This window comes from Onthophagus taurus, chromosome 7 (genome assembly GCF_036711975.1).
Source record: "Onthophagus taurus isolate NC chromosome 7, IU_Otau_3.0, whole genome shotgun sequence".
Taxonomy (NCBI): Eukaryota; Metazoa; Arthropoda; class Insecta; order Coleoptera; family Scarabaeidae; genus Onthophagus; species Onthophagus taurus.
Genome location: NC_091972.1, coordinates 26,275,232 through 26,298,111, shown reverse-complemented (window position 1 = coordinate 26,298,111; position 22,880 = coordinate 26,275,232).

Here is a 22,880-nt window from a genome sequence, read left to right as displayed (position 1 = left end):
TTTGTGATATTCAGGCGCCAAATGACATATTGGAGCATGTTGGAGATAAAAAACAAAATGCGCCCAAAACGTGATATTATGACGTTATACGCCGTTCTGAGCCATGTTTGAACTTTCTATCACTTTTGGAACCAAAATATGAATATCACAAATATGGTGGACAGAATTATCGGAACCAAAAGTGATAGAAAGTTCAGACATGGCTCAGAACGGCGTATAACGTCATAATATCACGTTTTGGGCACATTTTGTTTTTTATCTCCAACATGCTCCAATATGTCATTTGGCGCCTGAATATCACATATATGGTCAACAGAATTACCGGAACCAAAAGTGATAGAAAGTTCAAACATGGCTCAGAACGGCGTATAACGTCATAATATCACGTTTTGGGCACATTTTGTTTCTTATCTCCAACATGCTCCAATACGATATTTGGCCCCTGAATATCACATATATGGTCAACAGAATCATCGGAACCAAAAGTGATAGAAAGTTCAAACATGTCTCAGAACGGCGTATAACGTCATAATATCACGTTTTGGGCACATTTTGTTTTTTATCTCCAACATGCTCCAAGATGTCATTTGGCCCCTGAATATCACATATATGGTCAACAGAATTACCGGAACCAAAAGTGATAGAAAGTTCAAACATGACTCAGAACGGCGTATAACGTCATAATATCACGTTTTGGGCGCATTTTGTTTTTTATCTCCAACATGCTCCAAGATGTCATTTGGCGCCTGAATATCACATATATGGTCAACAGAATTAACGGAACCAAAAGTGATAGAAAGTTCAAACATGGCTCAGAACAGCGTATAACGTCATAATATCACGTTTTGGGCACATATTGATTTTTATCTCCAACATGCTCCAACATGTCATTTGGCGCCTGAATATCACATATATGGTCAACAGAATTACCGGAACCAAAAGTGATAGAAAGTTCAAACATGGCTCAGAACGGCGTATAACGTCATAATATCACGTTTTGGGCACATTTTGTTTTTTATCTCCAACATGCTCCAACACGACATTTGGCCCCTGAATATCACATATATGGTCAACAGAATTACCGGAACCAAAAGTGATAGAAAGTTCAAACATGTCTCAGAACGGCGTATAACGTCATAATATCACGTTTTGGGCGCAATTTGTTTTTTATCTCCAACATGCTCCAATATGTCATTTGGCGCCTGAATATCACAAATATGGTCAACAGAATTATCGGAACCAAAAGTGATAGAAAGTTCAAACATGGCTCAGAAAGGCGTATAACGTCATAATATCACGTTTTGGGCGCATTTTGTTTTTTATCTCCAACATGCTCCAATATGTCATTTGGCGCCTGAATATCACAAATATGGTCAACAGAATTATCGGAACCAAAAGTGATAGAAAGTTCAAACATGGCTCAGAACGGCGTATAACGTCATAATATCACGTTTTGGGCACATTTGGTTTTTTATCTCCAACATGCTCCAATATGTCATTTGGCGCCTGAATATCACATATATGGACAACAGAATTACCGGAACCAAAAGTGATAGAAAGTTCAAACATGGCTCAGAACGGCGTATAACATCATAATATCACGTTTTGGGCGCATTTTGTTTTTTATCTCCAACATGCTCCAATATGTCATTTGGCGCCTGAATATCACAAAATATGGTCAACAGAATTACCGGAACCAAAAGTGATAGAAAGTTCAAACATGGCTTAGAACGGCGTATAACGTCATAATATCACGTTTTGGGCACATTTTGTTTTTTATCTCCAACATGCTCCAATACATTTGGTCCCTGAATATCACAAATATGGTCAACAGAATTATCGGAACCAAAAGTGATAGAAAGTTCAAACATGGCTCAGAACGGCGTATAACGTCATAATATCACGTTTTGGGCGCATTTTGTTTTTTATCTCCAACATGCTCCAAGATGTCATTTGGCGCCTGAATATCACATATATGGTCAACAGAATTACCGGAACCAAAAGTGATAGAAAGTTCAAACATGGCTCAGAACGGCGTATAACGTCGTAATATCACTTTTTGGGCACATATTGTTTTTTATCTCCAACATGCTCCAATACGATATTTGGCCCCTGAATATCACAAATATGGTCAACAGAATTATCGGAACCAAAAGTGATAGAAAGTTCAAACATGGCTCAGAACGGCGTATAACGTCATAATATCACGTTTTGGACACATTTTGTTTTTTATCTCCAACATGCTCCAATATGTCATTAGGCGCCTGAATATCACATATATGGTCAACAGAATTACCGGAACCAAAAGTGATAGAAAGTTCAAACATGGCTCAGAACGGCGTATAACGTCGTAATATCACTTTTTGGGCACATATTGTTTTTTATCTCCAACATGCTCCAATACGATATTTGGCCCCTGAATATCACAAATATGGTCAACAGAATTATCGGAACCAAAAGTGATAGAAAGTTCAAACATGGCTCAGAACGGCGTATAACGTCATAATATCACGTTTTGGACACATTTTGTTTTTTATCTCCAACATGCTCCAATATGTCATTAGGCGCCTGAATATCACATATACCGTGTGTCCCTCAAAAGTGGCTCACCCCCATATTTTTCTTTATTATTGGTGATATAAGAAAACCATTTGGTATGCATAGTTAGGTCGCTAAAACGGATTATTACGACATGAAATCATTCTTTTTGTACTTCCGGTTATACCGGATGTGAGTACTAATTTCGCTATTTTTTTAAATCTATAATTTTTTTTTCTTCAGTTGGGTTGATAGTATAATTTCACATAACTTTTACTTGAAAAAATTTTCACGATCGCTTATAACTTTTGAAAAAAAAAATTATTTTCGTTATTTTATAACGTTAGTACCTTCGGAAAATGTATTACAACTTTTGACGCATTGTAGCTAGGTTAATAGTATAAACCACGTTATGTCCCTCTTGATTTGCTATTTCTCGAGCAGTGATCACTGCTATGCTTTAGTCAGTGGTTCTTTTTTAATAATGGTGTAAATTAACAGTTGTATTAAATTAGTTTTAAAAGAAAAACGCGATCAAACAATTAAGTTTAATTCAATTATTTTTGATTTTTTATTTTTTTCTTTATTTTTTGTTCTTTTACACTAAATGTTCTGTAGCTGATAGTAACTTACAATGTCCATTGTACATTATAATTTGGATTGTTTACTTTATTTTGGTTAAAACCTCTCAGATCACCTGACCACACACCTTTAGATTCTTTTTATGGGGCAAAATCAAAAATGAGCTGTATAATACACCAGTAAGGTCTCGTGAGGTATTAGAAAATAAATCGAGTTAGAAATTGTATTACCTAAATATCTCCGCAGAAATAACGTCGAGTCGTTAGATCGACAATACGCAAGATACAATTATGTAAAAATCGAGGCGGGAGCATTTTGAAAATTTAAAAAATTAGTTTTTTTGATCTTACAATTGAATTAAATTTAATTGTTGGATAGCGTTTTTCTTTTAAAACTAATTTAATACAACTGTTAATTTACACCATTATTAAAAAAGAACTACTAACTAAAGCATAGCAGTGATCACTGCTCGAGGAATAGCAAATTAAGAGGGACATAACGTAGTTTGTACTATTAACCTAGCTGCTATGCGTCAAAAGTTTTAATACATTTTCCGAAGGTACTAAAACGTTAAAAAATAACGAAAATAATTTTTTTTTCAAAAATTATAAGCGATCGTGAAAATTTTTTCAAGTAAAAGTTATGTGAAATTATACTGTCTACCCCACTGAAGAAAAAAAAATTATAGATTTAAATAAATAGCGAAATTAGTAGTCACATCCGATGTAACCGGAAGTACAAAAAGAATGATTTCATGTCGTAATAATCCGTTTTAGCGACCTAACCATGCATTCCAAATGGTTTTCTTATATCACCAATAATAAAGAAAAATATGGGGGTGAGCCACTTTTGAGGGACACCCGGTATGGTCAACAGAATCATCGGAACCAAAAGTGATAGAAAGTTCAAACATATCTCAGAACGGCGTATAACGTCATAATATCACGTTTTGGGCGCATTTTGTTTTTTATCTCCAACATGCTCCAAGATGTCATTTGGCGCCTGAATATCACAAATATAGTCAACAGAATTATCGGAACCAAAAGTGATAGAAAGTTCAAACATGTCTCAGAACGGCGTATAACGTCATAATATCACGTTTTGGACACATTTTGTTTTTTATCTCCAACATGCTCCAATATGTCATTAGGCGCCTGAATATCACATATATGGTCAACAGAATCATCGGAACCAAAAGTGATAGAAAGTTCAAACATATCTCAGAACGGCGTATAACGTCATAATATCACGTTTTGGGCACATTTTGTTTTTTATCTCCAACATGCTCCAAGATGTCATTTGGCGCCTGAATATCACATATATGGTCAACAGAATTACCGGAACCAAAAGTGATAGAAAGTTCAAACATGGCTCAGAACGGCGTATAACGTCATAATATCACGTTTTGGGCGCATTTTGTTTTTTATCTCCAACATGCTCCAAGATGTCATTTGGCGCCTGAATATCACAAATATGGTGGACAGAATTATCGGAACCAAAAGTGATAGAAAGTTCAGACATGGCTCAGAACGGCGTATAACGTCATAATATCACGTTTTGGGCACATTTTGTTTTTTATCTCCAACATGCTCCAATATGTCATTTGGCGCCTGAATATCACATATATGGTCAACAGAATTACCGGAACAAAAAGTGATAGAAAGTTCAAACATTGCTCAGAACGGCGTATAACGTCATAATATCACGTTTTGGGCGCATTTTGTTTTTTATCTCCAACATGCTCCATGATGTCATTTGGCGCCTGAATATCACATATATGGTCAACAGAATCATCGGAACCAAAAGTGATAGAAGGTTCAAACATATCTCAGAACGGCGTATAACGTCATAATATCACGTTTTGGGCACATTTTGTTTTTTATCTCCAACATGCTCCAACATGTCATTTGGCGCCTGAATATCACAAATATGGTCAACAGAATTATCGGAACCAAAAGTGATAGAAAGTTCAAACATGTCTCAGAACGGCGTATAACGTCATAATATCACGTTTTGGGCACATTTTGTTTTTTATCTCCAACATGCTCCAATATGTCATTTGGCGCCTGAATATCACATATATGGTCAACAGAATCATCGGAACCAAAAGTGATAGAAAGTTCAAACATGTCTCAGAACGGCGTATAACGTCATAATATCACGTTTTGGGCGCATTTTGTTTTTTATCTCCAACATGCTCCAAGATGTCATTTGGCGCCTGAATATCACATATATGGTCAACAGAATTACCGGAACCAAAAGTGATAGAAAGTTCAAACATGGCTCAGAACGGCGTATAACGTCATAATATCACGTTTTGGGCGCATTTTGTTTTTTATCTCCAACATGCTCCAAGATGTCATTTGGCGCCTGAATATCACAAATATGGTGGACAGAATTATCGGAACCAAAAGTGATAGAAAGTTCAGACATGGCTCAGAACGGCGTATAACGTCATAATATCACGTTTTGGGCACATTTTGTTTTTTATCTCCAACATGCTCCAATATGTCATTTGGCGCCTGAATATCACATATATGGTCAACAGAATTACCGGAACAAAAAGTGATAGAAAGTTCAAACATGGCTCAGAACGGCGTATAACGTCATAATATCACGTTTTGGGCTCATATTGTTTTTTATCTCCAACATGCTCCAAGATGTCATTTGGCGCCTGAATATCACAAATATGGTGGACAGAATTACCGGAACCAAAAGTGATAGAAAGTTCAAACATGGCTCAGAACGGCGTATAACGTCATAATATCACGTTTTGGGCACATTTTGTTTTTTATCTCCAACATGCTCCAATACGATAATTGGCCCTTGAATATCACATATATGGTCGACAGAATTACCGGAACCAAAAGTGATAGAAAGTTCAAACATGTCTCAGAACGGCGTATAACGTCATAATATCACGTTTTGGGCGCATTTTGTTTTTTATCTCCAACATGCTCCAAGATGTCATTTGGCGCCTGAATATCACAAATATGGTGGACAGAATTATCGGAACCAAAAGTGATTGAAAGTTCAAACATGGCTCAGAACGGCGTATAACGTCATAATATCACGTTTTGGGCGCATTTTGTTTTTTATCTCCAACATGCTCCAATATGTCATTTGGCGCCTGAATATCACATATATGGTCAACAGAATCATCGGAACCAAAAGTGATAGAATGTTCAAACATGTCTCAGAACGGCGTATAACGTCATAATATCACGTTTTGGGCGCATTTAGTTTTTTATCTCCAACATGCTCCAAGATGTCCTTTGGCGCCTGAATATCACATATATGGTCAACAGAATTACCGGAACCAAAAGTGATAGAAAGTTCAAACATGGCTCAGAACGGCGTATAACGTCATAATATCACGTTTTGGGCACATTTTGTTTTTTATCTCCAACATGCTCCAATATGTCATTTGGCGCCTGATTATCACATATATGGTCAACAGAATCATCGGAACCAAAAGTGATAGAAAGTTCAAACATGTCTCAGAACGGCGTATAACGTCATAATATCACGTTTTGGGCACATTTTGTTTTTTATCTCCAACATGCTCCAATACAACATTTGGCCCCTGAATATCACAAATATGGTCAACAGAATTAGCGGAACCAAAAGTGATAGAAAGTTCAAACATGGCTCAGAACGGCGTATAACGTCATAATATCACGTTTTGGGCGCATTTTGTTTTTTATCTACAACATGCTCCAAGATGTCATTTGGCGCCTGAATATCACAAATATGGTGGACAGAATTATCGGAACCAAAAGTGATAGAAAGTTCAGACATGGCTCAGAACGGCGTATAACGTCATAATATCACGTTTTGGGCACATTTTGTTTTTTATCTCCAACATGCTCCAATATGTCATTTGGCGCCTGAATATCACATATATGGTCAACAGAATTACCGGAACAAAAAGTGATAGAAAGTTCAAACATTGCTCAGAACGGCGTATAACGTCATAATATCACGTTTTGGGCGCATTTTGTTTTTTATCTCCAACATGCTCCAAGATGTCATTTGGCGCCTGAATATCACATATATGGTCAACAGAATCATCGGAACCAAAAGTGATAGAAGGTTCAAACATATCTCAGAACGGCGTATAACGTCATAATATCACGTTTTGGGCACATTTTGTTTTTTATCTCCAACATGCTCCAATATGTCATTTGGTGCCTGAATATCACATATATGGTCAACAGAATTACCGGAACCAAAAGTGATAGAAAGTTCAAACATGGCTCAGAACGGCGTATAACGTCATAATATCACGTTTTGGGCACATTTTGTTTCTTATCTCCAACATGCTCCAATACGATATTTGGCCCCTGAATATCACATATATGGTCAACAGAATCATCGGAACCAAAAGTGATAGAAAGTTCAAACATGTCTCAGAACGGCGTATAACGTCATAATATCACGTTTTGGGCACATTTTGTTTTTTATCTCCAACATGCTCCAAGATGTCATTTGGCCCCTGAATATCACATATATGGTCAACAGAATTACCGGAACCAAAAGTGATAGAAAGTTCAAACATGACTCAGAACGGCGTATAACGTCATAATATCACGTTTTGGGCGCATTTTGTTTTTTATCTCCAACATGCTCCAAGATGTCATTTGGCGCCTGAATATCACATATATGGTCAACAGAATTAACGGAACCAAAAGTGATAGAAAGTTCAAACATGGCTCAGAACAGCGTATAACGTCATAATATCACGTTTTGGGCACATATTGATTTTTATCTCCAACATGCTCCAACATGTCATTTGGCGCCTGAATATCACATATATGGTCAACAGAATTACCGGAACCAAAAGTGATAGAAAGTTCAAACATGGCTCAGAACGGCGTATAACGTCATAATATCACGTTTTGGGCACATTTTGTTTTTTATCTCCAACATGCTCCAACACGACATTTGGCCCCTGAATATCACATATATGGTCAACAGAATTACCGGAACCAAAAGTGATAGAAAGTTCAAACATGTCTCAGAACGGCGTATAACGTCATAATATCACGTTTTGGGCGCAATTTGTTTTTTATCTCCAACATGCTCCAATATGTCATTTGGCGCCTGAATATCACAAATATGGTCAACAGAATTATCGGAACCAAAAGTGATAGAAAGTTCAAACATGGCTCAGAAAGGCGTATAACGTCATAATATCACGTTTTGGGCGCATTTTGTTTTTTATCTCCAACATGCTCCAATATGTCATTTGGCGCCTGAATATCACAAATATGGTCAACAGAATTATCGGAACCAAAAGTGATAGAAAGTTCAAACATGGCTCAGAACGGCGTATAACGTCATAATATCACGTTTTGGGCACATTTGGTTTTTTATCTCCAACATGCTCCAATATGTCATTTGGCGCCTGAATATCACATATATGGACAACAGAATTACCGGAACCAAAAGTGATAGAAAGTTCAAACATGGCTCAGAACGGCGTATAACATCATAATATCACGTTTTGGGCGCATTTTGTTTTTTATCTCCAACATGCTCCAATATGTCATTTGGCGCCTGAATATCACAAAATATGGTCAACAGAATTACCGGAACCAAAAGTGATAGAAAGTTCAAACATGGCTTAGAACGGCGTATAACGTCATAATATCACGTTTTGGGCACATTTTGTTTTTTATCTCCAACATGCTCCAATACATTTGGTCCCTGAATATCACAAATATGGTCAACAGAATTATCGGAACCAAAAGTGATAGAAAGTTCAAACATGGCTCAGAACGGCGTATAACGTCATAATATCACGTTTTGGGCGCATTTTGTTTTTTATCTCCAACATGCTCCAAGATGTCATTTGGCGCCTGAATATCACATATATGGTCAACAGAATTACCGGAACCAAAAGTGATAGAAAGTTCAAACATGGCTCAGAACGGCGTATAACGTCGTAATATCACTTTTTGGGCACATATTGTTTTTTATCTCCAACATGCTCCAATACGATATTTGGCCCCTGAATATCACAAATATGGTCAACAGAATTATCGGAACCAAAAGTGATAGAAAGTTCAAACATGGCTCAGAACGGCGTATAACGTCATAATATCACGTTTTGGACACATTTTGTTTTTTATCTCCAACATGCTCCAATATGTCATTAGGCGCCTGAATATCACATATATGGTCAACAGAATTACCGGAACCAAAAGTGATAGAAAGTTCAAACATGGCTCAGAACGGCGTATAACGTCGTAATATCACTTTTTGGGCACATATTGTTTTTTATCTCCAACATGCTCCAATACGATATTTGGCCCCTGAATATCACAAATATGGTCAACAGAATTATCGGAACCAAAAGTGATAGAAAGTTCAAACATGGCTCAGAACGGCGTATAACGTCATAATATCACGTTTTGGACACATTTTGTTTTTTATCTCCAACATGCTCCAATATGTCATTAGGCGCCTGAATATCACATATACCGTGTGTCCCTCAAAAGTGGCTCACCCCCATATTTTTCTTTATTATTGGTGATATAAGAAAACCATTTGGTATGCATAGTTAGGTCGTTAAAACGGATTATTACGACATGAAATCATTCTTTTTGTACTTCCGGTTATACCGGATGTGAGTACTAATTTCGCTATTTTTTTAAATCTATAATTTTTTTTTCTTCAGTTGGGTTGATAGTATAATTTCACATAACTTTTACTTGAAAAAATTTTCACGATCGCTTATAACTTTTGAAAAAAAAAATTATTTTCGTTATTTTATAACGTTAGTACCTTCGGAAAATGTATTATAACTTTTGACGCATTGTAGCTAGGTTAATAGTATAAACCACGTTATGTCCCTCTTGATTTGCTATTTCTCGAGCAGTGATCACTGCTATGCTTTAGTCAGTGGTTCTTTTTTAATAATGGTGTAAATTAACAGTTGTATTAAATTAGTTTTAAAAGAAAAACGCGATCAAACAATTAAGTTTAATTCAATTATTTTTGATTTTTTATTTTTTTCTTTATTTTTTGTTCTTTTACACTAAATGTTCTGTAGCTGATAGTAACTTACAATGTCCATTGTACATTATAATTTGGATTGTTTACTTTATTTTGGTTAAAACCTCTCAGATCACCTGACCACACACCTTTAGATTCTTTTTATGGGGCAAAATCAAAAATGAGCTGTATAATACACCAGTAAGGTCTCGTGAGGTATTAGAAAATAAATCGAGTTAGAAATTGTATTACCTAAATATCTCCGCAGAAATAACGTCGAGTCGTTAGATCGACAATACGCAAGATACAATTATGTAAAAATCGAGGCGGGAGCATTTTGAAAATTTAAAAAATTAGTTTTTTTGATCTTACAATTGAATTAAATTTAATTGTTGGATAGCGTTTTTCTTTTAAAACTAATTTAATACAACTGTTAATTTACACCATTATTAAAAAAGAACTACTAACTAAAGCATAGCAGTGATCACTGCTCGAGGAATAGCAAATTAAGAGGGACATAACGTAGTTTGTACTATTAACCTAGCTGCTATGCGTCAAAAGTTTTAATACATTTTCCGAAGGTACTAAAACGTTAAAAAATAACGAAAATAATTTTTTTTTCAAAAATTATAAGCGATCGTGAAAATTTTTTCAAGTAAAAGTTATGTGAAATTATACTGTCTACCCCACTGAAGAAAAAAAAATTATAGATTTAAATAAATAGCGAAATTAGTAGTCACATCCGATGTAACCGGAAGTACAAAAAGAATGATTTCATGTCGTAATAATCCGTTTTAGCGACCTAACCATGCATTCCAAATGGTTTTCTTATATCACCAATAATAAAGAAAAATATGGGGGTGAGCCACTTTTGAGGGACACCCGGTATGGTCAACAGAATCATCGGAACCAAAAGTGATAGAAAGTTCAAACATATCTCAGAACGGCGTATAACGTCATAATATCACGTTTTGGGCGCATTTTGTTTTTTATCTCCAACATGCTCCAAGATGTCATTTGGCGCCTGAATATCACAAATATAGTCAACAGAATTATCGGAACCAAAAGTGATAGAAAGTTCAAACATGTCTCAGAACGGCGTATAACGTCATAATATCACGTTTTGGACACATTTTGTTTTTTATCTCCAACATGCTCCAATATGTCATTAGGCGCCTGAATATCACATATATGGTCAACAGAATCATCGGAACCAAAAGTGATAGAAAGTTCAAACATATCTCAGAACGGCGTATAACGTCATAATATCACGTTTTGGGCACATTTTGTTTTTTATCTCCAACATGCTCCAAGATGTCATTTGGCGCCTGAATATCACATATATGGTCAACAGAATTACCGGAACCAAAAGTGATAGAAAGTTCAAACATGGCTCAGAACGGCGTATAACGTCATAATATCACGTTTTGGGCGCATTTTGTTTTTTATCTCCAACATGCTCCAAGATGTCATTTGGCGCCTGAATATCACAAATATGGTGGACAGAATTATCGGAACCAAAAGTGATAGAAAGTTCAGACATGGCTCAGAACGGCGTATAACGTCATAATATCACGTTTTGGGCACATTTTGTTTTTTATCTCCAACATGCTCCAATATGTCATTTGGCGCCTGAATATCACATATATGGTCAACAGAATTACCGGAACAAAAAGTGATAGAAAGTTCAAACATTGCTCAGAACGGCGTATAACGTCATAATATCACGTTTTGGGCGCATTTTGTTTTTTATCTCCAACATGCTCCAAGATGTCATTTGGCGCCTGAATATCACATATATGGTCAACAGAATCATCGGAACCAAAAGTGATAGAAGGTTCAAACATATCTCAGAACGGCGTATAACGTCATAATATCACGTTTTGGGCACATTTTGTTTTTTATCTCCAACATGCTCCAACATGTCATTTGGCGCCTGAATATCACAAATATGGTCAACAGAATTATCGGAACCAAAAGTGATAGAAAGTTCAAACATGTCTCAGAACGGCGTATAACGTCATAATATCACGTTTTGGGCACATTTTGTTTTTTATCTCCAACATGCTCCAATATGTCATTTGGCGCCTGAATATCACATATATGGTCAACAGAATCATCGGAACCAAAAGTGATAGAAAGTTCAAACATGTCTCAGAACGGCGTATAACGTCATAATATCACGTTTTGGGCGCATTTTGTTTTTTATCTCCAACATGCTCCAAGATGTCATTTGGCGCCTGAATATCACATATATGGTCAACAGAATTACCGGAACCAAAAGTGATAGAAAGTTCAAACATGGCTCAGAACGGCGTATAACGTCATAATATCACGTTTTGGGCGCATTTTGTTTTTTATCTCCAACATGCTCCAAGATGTCATTTGGCGCCTGAATATCACAAATATGGTGGACAGAATTATCGGAACCAAAAGTGATAGAAAGTTCAGACATGGCTCAGAACGGCGTATAACGTCATAATATCACGTTTTGGGCACATTTTGTTTTTTATCTCCAACATGCTCCAATATGTCATTTGGCGCCTGAATATCACATATATGGTCAACAGAATTACCGGAACAAAAAGTGATAGAAAGTTCAAACATGGCTCAGAACGGCGTATAACGTCATAATATCACGTTTTGGGCTCATATTGTTTTTTATCTCCAACATGCTCCAAGATGTCATTTGGCGCCTGAATATCACAAATATGGTGGACAGAATTACCGGAACCAAAAGTGATAGAAAGTTCAAACATGGCTCAGAACGGCGTATAACGTCATAATATCACGTTTTGGGCACATTTTGTTTTTTATCTCCAACATGCTCCAATACGATAATTGGCCCTTGAATATCACATATATGGTCGACAGAATTACCGGAACCAAAAGTGATAGAAAGTTCAAACATGTCTCAGAACGGCGTATAACGTCATAATATCACGTTTTGGGCGCATTTTGTTTTTTATCTCCAACATGCTCCAAGATGTCATTTGGCGCCTGAATATCACAAATATGGTGGACAGAATTATCGGAACCAAAAGTGATTGAAAGTTCAAACATGGCTCAGAACGGCGTATAACGTCATAATATCACGTTTTGGGCGCATTTTGTTTTTTATCTCCAACATGCTCCAATATGTCATTTGGCGCCTGAATATCACATATATGGTCAACAGAATCATCGGAACCAAAAGTGATAGAATGTTCAAACATGTCTCAGAACGGCGTATAACGTCATAATATCACGTTTTGGGCGCATTTAGTTTTTTATCTCCAACATGCTCCAAGATGTCCTTTGGCGCCTGAATATCACATATATGGTCAACAGAATTACCGGAACCAAAAGTGATAGAAAGTTCAAACATGGCTCAGAACGGCGTATAACGTCATAATATCACGTTTTGGGCACATTTTGTTTTTTATCTCCAACATGCTCCAATATGTCATTTGGCGCCTGATTATCACATATATGGTCAACAGAATCATCGGAACCAAAAGTGATAGAAAGTTCAAACATGTCTCAGAACGGCGTATAACGTCATAATATCACGTTTTGGGCACATTTTGTTTTTTATCTCCAACATGCTCCAATACAACATTTGGCCCCTGAATATCACAAATATGGTCAACAGAATTAGCGGAACCAAAAGTGATAGAAAGTTCAAACATGGCTCAGAACGGCGTATAACGTCATAATATCACGTTTTGGGCGCATTTTGTTTTTTATCTCCAACATGCTCCAAGATGTCATTTGGCGCCTGAATATCACAAATATGGTGGACAGAATTATCGGAACCAAAAGTGATAGAAAGTTCAGACATGGCTCAGAACGGCGTATAACGTCATAATATCACGTTTTGGGCACATTTTGTTTTTTATCTCCAACATGCTCCAATATGTCATTTGGCGCCTGAATATCACATATATGGTCAACAGAATTACCGGAACAAAAAGTGATAGAAAGTTCAAACATTGCTCAGAACGGCGTATAACGTCATAATATCACGTTTTGGGCGCATTTTGTTTTTTATCTCCAACATGCTCCAAGATGTCATTTGGCGCCTGAATATCACATATATGGTCAACAGAATCATCGGAACCAAAAGTGATAGAAGGTTCAAACATATCTCAGAACGGCGTATAACGTCATAATATCACGTTTTGGGCACATTTTGTTTTTTATCTCCAACATGCTCCAACATGTCATTTGGCGCCTGAATATCACAAATATGGTCAACAGAATTATCGGAACCAAAAGTGATAGAAAGTTCAAACATGTCTCAGAACGGCGTATAACGTCATAATATCACGTTTTGGGCACATTTTGTTTTTTATCTCCAACATGCTCCAATATGTCATTTGGCGCCTGAATATCACATATATGGTCAACAGAATCATCGGAACCAAAAGTGATAGAAAGTTCAAACATGTCTCAGAACGGCGTATAACGTCATAATATCACGTTTTGGGCGCATTTTGTTTTTTATCTCCAACATGCTCCAAGATGTCATTTGGCGCCTGAATATCACATATATGGTCAACAGAATTACCGGAACCAAAAGTGATAGAAAGTTCAAACATGGCTCAGAACGGCGTATAACGTCATAATATCACGTTTTGGGCGCATTTTGTTTTTTATCTCCAACATGCTCCAAGATGTCATTTGGCGCCTGAATATCACAAATATGGTGGACAGAATTATCGGAACCAAAAGTGATAGAAAGTTCAGACATGGCTCAGAACGGCGTATAACGTCATAATATCACGTTTTGGGCACATTTTGTTTTTTATCTCCAACATGCTCCAATATGTCATTTGGCGCCTGAATATCACATATATGGTCAACAGAATTACCGGAACAAAAAGTGATAGAAAGTTCAAACATGGCTCAGAACGGCGTATAACGTCATAATATCACGTTTTGGGCTCATATTGTTTTTTATCTCCAACATGCTCCAAGATGTCATTTGGCGCCTGAATATCACAAATATGGTGGACAGAATTACCGGAACCAAAAGTGATAGAAAGTTCAAACATGGCTCAGAACGGCGTATAACGTCATAATATCACGTTTTGGGCACATTTTGTTTTTTATCTCCAACATGCTCCAATACGATAATTGGCCCTTGAATATCACATATATGGTCGACAGAATTACCGGAACCAAAAGTGATAGAAAGTTCAAACATGTCTCAGAACGGCGTATAACGTCATAATATCACGTTTTGGGCGCATTTTGTTTTTTATCTCCAACATGCTCCAAGATGTCATTTGGCGCCTGAATATCACAAATATGGTGGACAGAATTATCGGAACCAAAAGTGATTGAAAGTTCAAACATGGCTCAGAACGGCGTATAACGTCATAATATCACGTTTTGGGCGCATTTTGTTTTTTATCTCCAACATGCTCCAATATGTCATTTGGCGCCTGAATATCACATATATGGTCAACAGAATCATCGGAACCAAAAGTGATAGAATGTTCAAACATGTCTCAGAACGGCGTATAACGTCATAATATCACGTTTTGGGCGCATTTAGTTTTTTATCTCCAACATGCTCCAAGATGTCCTTTGGCGCCTGAATATCACATATATGGTCAACAGAATTACCGGAACCAAAAGTGATAGAAAGTTCAAACATGGCTCAGAACGGCGTATAACGTCATAATATCACGTTTTGGGCACATTTTGTTTTTTATCTCCAACATGCTCCAATATGTCATTTGGCGCCTGATTATCACATATATGGTCAACAGAATCATCGGAACCAAAAGTGATAGAAAGTTCAAACATGTCTCAGAACGGCGTATAACGTCATAATATCACGTTTTGGGCACATTTTGTTTTTTATCTCCAACATGCTCCAATACAACATTTGGCCCCTGAATATCACAAATATGGTCAACAGAATTAGCGGAACCAAAAGTGATAGAAAGTTCAAACATGGCTCAGAACGGCGTATAACGTCATAATATCACGTTTTGGGCACATATTGTTTTTTATCTCCAACATGCTCCAACATGTCATTTGGCGCCTGAATATCACAAATATGGTCAACAGAATTATCGGAACCATAAGTGATAGAAAGTTCAAACATGGCTCAGAACGGCGTATAACGTCATAATATCACGTTTTGGGCGCATTTTGTTTTTTTTTTTCTAAAATGCTTCCAAGATGTCATTTGGCGCCTGAATATCACATATATGGTCAACAGAATTACCGGAACCAAAAGTGATAGAAAGTTCAAACATGGCTCAGAACGGCGTATAACGTCATAATATCACGTTTTGGGCACATTTTGTTTTTTATCTCCAACATGCTCGAATACGACATTTGGCCCCTGAATATCACAAATATGGTCAAGAGAATTATCGGAACCAAAAGTGATAGAAAGTTCAAACATGGCTCAGAACGGCGTATAACGTCATAATATCACGTTTTGGGCACATTTTGTTTTTTATCTCCAACATGCTCCAAGATGACATTTGGCCCCTGAATATCACATATATGGTCAACAGAATTACCGGAACCAAAAGAGATAGAAAGTTCAAACATGGCTCAGAACGGCGTATAACGTCATAATATCACGTTTTGGGCGCATTTTGTTTTTTATCTCCAACATGCTCCAAGATGTCATTTGGCGCCTGAATATCACAAATATGGTGGACAGAATTATCGGAACCAAAAGTGATAGAAAGTTCAGACATGGCTCAGAACGGCGTATAACGTCATAATATCACGTTTTGAGCACATTTTGTTTTTTATCTCCAACATGCTCCAATACGATATTTGGCCCCTGAATATCACAAATATGGTCAACAGAATCATCGGAACCAAAAGTGATAGAAAGTTCAAACATGGCTCAGAACGGCGTATAACGTCATAATATCACGTTTTGGGCACATTTTGTTTTTTATCTCCAACATGCTCCTAGATGTCATTTGGCGCCTGAATATCACATATATGGTCAACAGAATTACCGGAACCAAAAGTGATAGAAAGTTCAAACATGCCTCAGAACGGCCTATAACGTCACAATATCACGTTTTGGGCGCATTTTGTTTTTTATCTCCAACATGCTCCAATACGACATTTGGCCCCTGAATATCACAAATATGGTCAACAGAATTATCGGAACCAAAAGTGATAGAAAGTTCAAACATGGCTCAGAACGGCGTATAACGTCATAATATCACGTTTTGGGCACATTTTGTTTTTTATCTCCAACATGCTCCAAGATGACATTTGGCCCCCGAATATCAGATATATGGTCAACAGAATTACCGGAACCAAAAGTGATAGAAAGTTCAAACATGGCTCAGAACGGCGTATAACGTCATAATATCACGTTTTGGGCGCATTTTGTTTTTTATCTCCAATATGCTCCAAGATGTCATTTGGCGCCTGAATATCACATATATGGTCAACAGAATTACCGGAACCAAAAGTGATAGAAAGTTCAAACATGGCTCAGAACGGCGTATGACGTCATAATATCACGTTTTGGGCGCATTTTGTTTTTTATCTCCAACATGCTCCAAGATGACATTTGGCCCCCGAATATCAGATATATGGTCAACAGAATTACCGGAACCAAAAGTGATAGAAAGTTCAAACATGGCTCAGAACGGCGTATAACGTCATAATATCACGTTTTGCTCGCATTTTGTTTTTTATCTCCAACATGCTCCAAGATGTCATTTGGCGCCTGAATATCACAAATATGGTGGACAGAATTATCGGAACCAAAAGTGATAGAAAGTTCAGACATGGCTCAGAACGGCGTATAACGTCATAATATCACGTTTTGGGCACATTTTGTTTTTTATCTCCAACATGCTCCAATACGACATTTGGCCCCTGAATATCACAAATATGGTCAACAGAATTATCGGAACCAAAAGTGATAGAAAGTTCAAACATGGCTCAGAACGGCGTATAACGTCATAATATCACGTTTTGGGCACATTTTGTTTTTTATCTCCAACATGCTCCAATATGTCATTTGGCGCCTGAATATCACATATATGGTCAACAGAATCATCGGAACCAAAAGTGATAGAAAGTTCAAACATGGCTCAGAACGGCGTATAACGTCATAATATCACGTTTTGGGCACATTTTGTTTTTTATCTCCAACATGCTCCAATATGTCATTTGGCGCCTGAATATCACATATATGGTCAACAGAATCATCGGAACCAAAAGTGATAGAAAGTTCAAACATGGCTCAGAACGGCGTATAACGTCATAATATCACGTTTTGGGCGTATTTTGTTTTTTATCTCCAACATGCTCCAATATGTCATTTGGCGCCTGAATATCACAAATATGGTCAACAGAATTACCGGAACCAAAAGTGATAGAAAGTTCAAACCTGGCTCAGAACGGCGTATAACGTCATAATATCAGGTTTTGGGCACATTTTGTTTTTTATCTCCAACATGCTCCAATATGTCATTTGGCGCCTGAATATCACATATATGGTCAACAGAATCATCGGAACCAAAAGTGATAGAAAGTTCAAACATGGCTCAGAACGGCGTATAACGTCATAATATCACGTTTTGGGCGTATTTTGTTTTTTATCTCCAACATGCTCCAATATGTCATTTGGCGCCTGAATATCACAAATATGGTCAACAGAATTACCGGAACCAAAAGTGATAGAAAGTTCAAACATGGCTCAGAACGGCGTATAACGTCATAATATCAGGTTTTGGGCACATTTTGTTTTTTATCTCCAACATGCTCCAATATGTCATTTGGCGCCTGAATATCACATATATGGTCAACAGAATTACCGGAACCAAAAGTGATAGAAAGTTCAGACATGGCTCAGAACGGCGTATAACGTCATAATATCACGTTTTGGGCACATTTTGTTTTTTATCTCCAACATGCTCCAATACGACATTTGGCCCCTGAATATCACAAATATGGTCAACAGAATTATCGGAACCAAAAGTGATAGAAAGTTCAAACATGGCTCAGAACGGCGTATAACGTCATAATATCACGTTTTGAGCGTATTTTGTTTTTTATCTCCAACATGCTCCAATATGTCATTTGGCGCCTGAATATCACATATATGGTCAACAGAATCATCGGAACCAAAGGTGATAGAAAGTTCAAACATGTCTCAGAACGGCGTATAACGTCATAATATCACGTTTTGGGCAAATTTTGTTTTTTATCTCCAACATGCTCCAATATGTCATTTGGCGCCTGAATATCACATATATGGTCAACAGAATCATCGGAACCAAAAGTGATAGAAAGTTCAAACATGTCTCAGATCGGCGTATAACGTCATAATATCACGTTTTGGGCACATTTTGTTTTTTATCTCCAACATGCTCCAAGATGACATTTGGCCCCTGAATATCACATATATGGTCAACAGAATTACCGGAACCAAAAGTGATAGAAAGTTCAAACATGGCTCAGAACGGCGTATAACGTCATAATATCACGTTTTGGGCGCATTTTGTTTTTTATCTCCAACATGCTCCAAGATGTCATTTGGCGCCTGAATATCACAAATATGGTGGACAGAATTATCGGAACCAAAAGTGATAGAAAGTTCAGACATGGCTCAGAACGGCGTATAACGTCATAATATCACGTTTTGGGCACATTTTGTTTTTTATCTCCAACATGCTCCAATATGTCATTTGGCGCCTGAATATCACATATATGGTCAACAGAATCATCGGAACCAAAAGTGATAGAAAGTTCAAACATGGCTCAGAACGGCGTATAACGTCATAATATCAGGTTTTGGGCACATTTTGTTTTTTATCTCCAACATGCTCCAATATGTCATTTGGCGCCTGAATATCACATATATGGTCAACAGAATTACCGGAACCAAAAGTGATAGAAAGTTCAGACATGGCTCAGAACGGCGTATAACGTCATAATATCACGTTTTGGGCACATTTTGTTTTTTATCTCCAACATGCTCCAATACGACATTTGGCCCCTGAATATCACAAATATGGTCAACAGAATTATCGGAACCTAAAGTGATAGAAAGTTCAAACATGGCTCAGAACGGCGTATAACGTCATAATATCACGTTTTGGGCACATTTTGTTTTTTATCTCCAACATGCTCCAAGATGTCATTTGGCGCCTGAATATCACATATATGGTCAACAGAATTACCGGAACCAAAAGTGATAGAAAGTTCAGACATGGCTCAGAACGGCGTATAACGTCATAATATCACGTTTTGGGCACATTTTGTTTTTTATCTCCTACATGCTCCAATATGTCATTTGGCGCCTGAATATCACATATATGGTCAACAGAATCATCGGAACCAAAAGTGATAGAAAGTTCAAACATGGCTCAGAACGGCGTATAACGTCATAATATCACGTTTTGGGCGCATTTTGTTTTTTATCTCGAACATGCTCCAAGATGTCATTTGGCGCCTGAATATCCCATATATGGTCAACAAAATCATCGGAACCAAAAGTGATAGAAAGTTCAAACATGTCTCAGAACGGCGTATAACGTCATAATATCACGTTTTGGGCACATTTTGTTTTTTATCTCCAACATGCTCCAAGATGACATTTGGACCTGAATATCACATATATGGTCAACAGAATTACCGGAACCAAAAGTGATAGAAAGTTCAAACATGGCTCAGAACGGCGTATAACGTCATAATATAACGTTTTGGGCGCATTTTGTTTTTTATCTCGAACATGCTCCAAGATGTCATTTGGCGCCTGAATATCCCATATATGGTCAACAGAATCATCGGAACCAAAAGTGATAGAAAGTTCAAACATGTCTCAGAACGGCGTATAACGTCATAATATCACGTTTTGGGCATATTTTGTTTTTTATCTCCAACATGCTCCAAGATGTCATTTGGCGCCTGAATATCACATATATGGTCAACAGAATTACCGGAACCAAAAGTGATAGAAAGTTCAAACATGGCTCACAACGGCGTATAACGTCATAATATCACGTATTGGGCGCATTTTGTTTTTTATCTCCAACATGCTCCAAGATGTCATTTGGCGCCTGAATATCACAAATATGGTGGACAGAATTATCGGAACCAAAAGTGATAGAAAGTTCAGACATGGCTCAGAACGGCGTATAACGTCATAATATCACGTTTTGGGCACATTTTGTTTTTTATCTCCAACATGCTCCAAGATGTCATTTGGCGCCTGAATATCACATATATGGTCAACAGAATTAAAGGAACCAAAAGTGATAGAAAGTTCAAACATGGCTCAGAACGGCGTATAACGTCACAATATCACGTTTTGGGCACATATTGTTTTTTATCTCCAACATGCTCCAACATGTCATTTGGCGCCTGAATATCACAAATATGGTCAACAGAATTATCGGAACCAAAAGTGATAGAAAGTTCAAACATGGCTCAGAACGGCGTATAACGTCATAATATCACGTTTTGGGCACATTTTGTTTTTTATCTCCAACATGCTCCAATACGACATTTGGCCCCTGAATATCACAAATATGGTCAACAGAATTACCGGAACCAAAAGTGATAGAAAGTTCAAACATGGCCCAGAACGGCGTATAACGTCATAATATCACGTTTTGGGCACATTTTGTTTTTTATCTCCAACATGCTCCAAGATGACATTTGGCCCTGAATATCAGATATATGGTCAACAGAATTACCGGAACCAAAAGTGATAGAAAGTTCAAACATGGCTCAGAACGGCGTATAACGTCATAATATCACGTTTTGCTCGAATTTTGTTTTTTATCTCCAACATGCTCCAATACGACATTTGGCCCCTGAATATCACAAATATGGTCAACAGAATTATCGGAACCAAAAGTGATAGAAAGTTCAAACATGGCTCAGAACGGCGTATAACGTCATAATATCACGTTTTGGGCACATTTTGTTTTTTATCTCCAACATGCTCCAAGATGACATTTGGCCCCTGAATATCACATACATGGTCAACAGAATTACCGGAACCAAAAGTGATAGAAAGTTCAAACATGGCTCAGAACGGCGTATAACGTCATAATATCACGTTTTGCTCGCATTTTGTTTTTTATCTCCAACATGCTCCAAGATGTCATTTGGCGCCTGAATATCACAAATATGGTGGACAGAATTATCGGAACCAAAAGTGATAGAAAGTTCAAACATGTCTCAGAACGGCGTATAACGTCATAATATCACGTTTTGGGCACATTTTGTTTTTTATCTCCAACATGCTCCATGATGTCATTTGGCACCTGAATATCACATATATGGTCAACAGAATTACCGGAACCAAAAGTGATAGAAAGTTCAAACATGGCTCAGAACGGCCTATAACGTCACAATATCACGTTTTGGGCACATATTGTTTTTTATCTCCAACATGCTCCAACATGTCATTTGGCGCCTGAATATCACAAATATGGTCAACAGAATTATCGGAACCAAAAGTGATAGAAAGTTCAAACATGGCTCAGAACGGCCTATAACGTCACAATATCACGTTTTGGGCACATATTGTTTTTTATCTCCAACATGCTCCAACATGTCATTTGGCGCCTGAATATCACAAATATGGTCAACAGAATTATCGGAACCAAAAGTGATAGAAAGTTCAAACATGGCTCAGAACGGCGTATAACGTCATAATATCACGTTTTGGGCACATTTTGTTTTTTATCTCCAACATGCTCCAATACGACATTTGGCCCCTGAATATCACAAATATGGTCAACAGAATT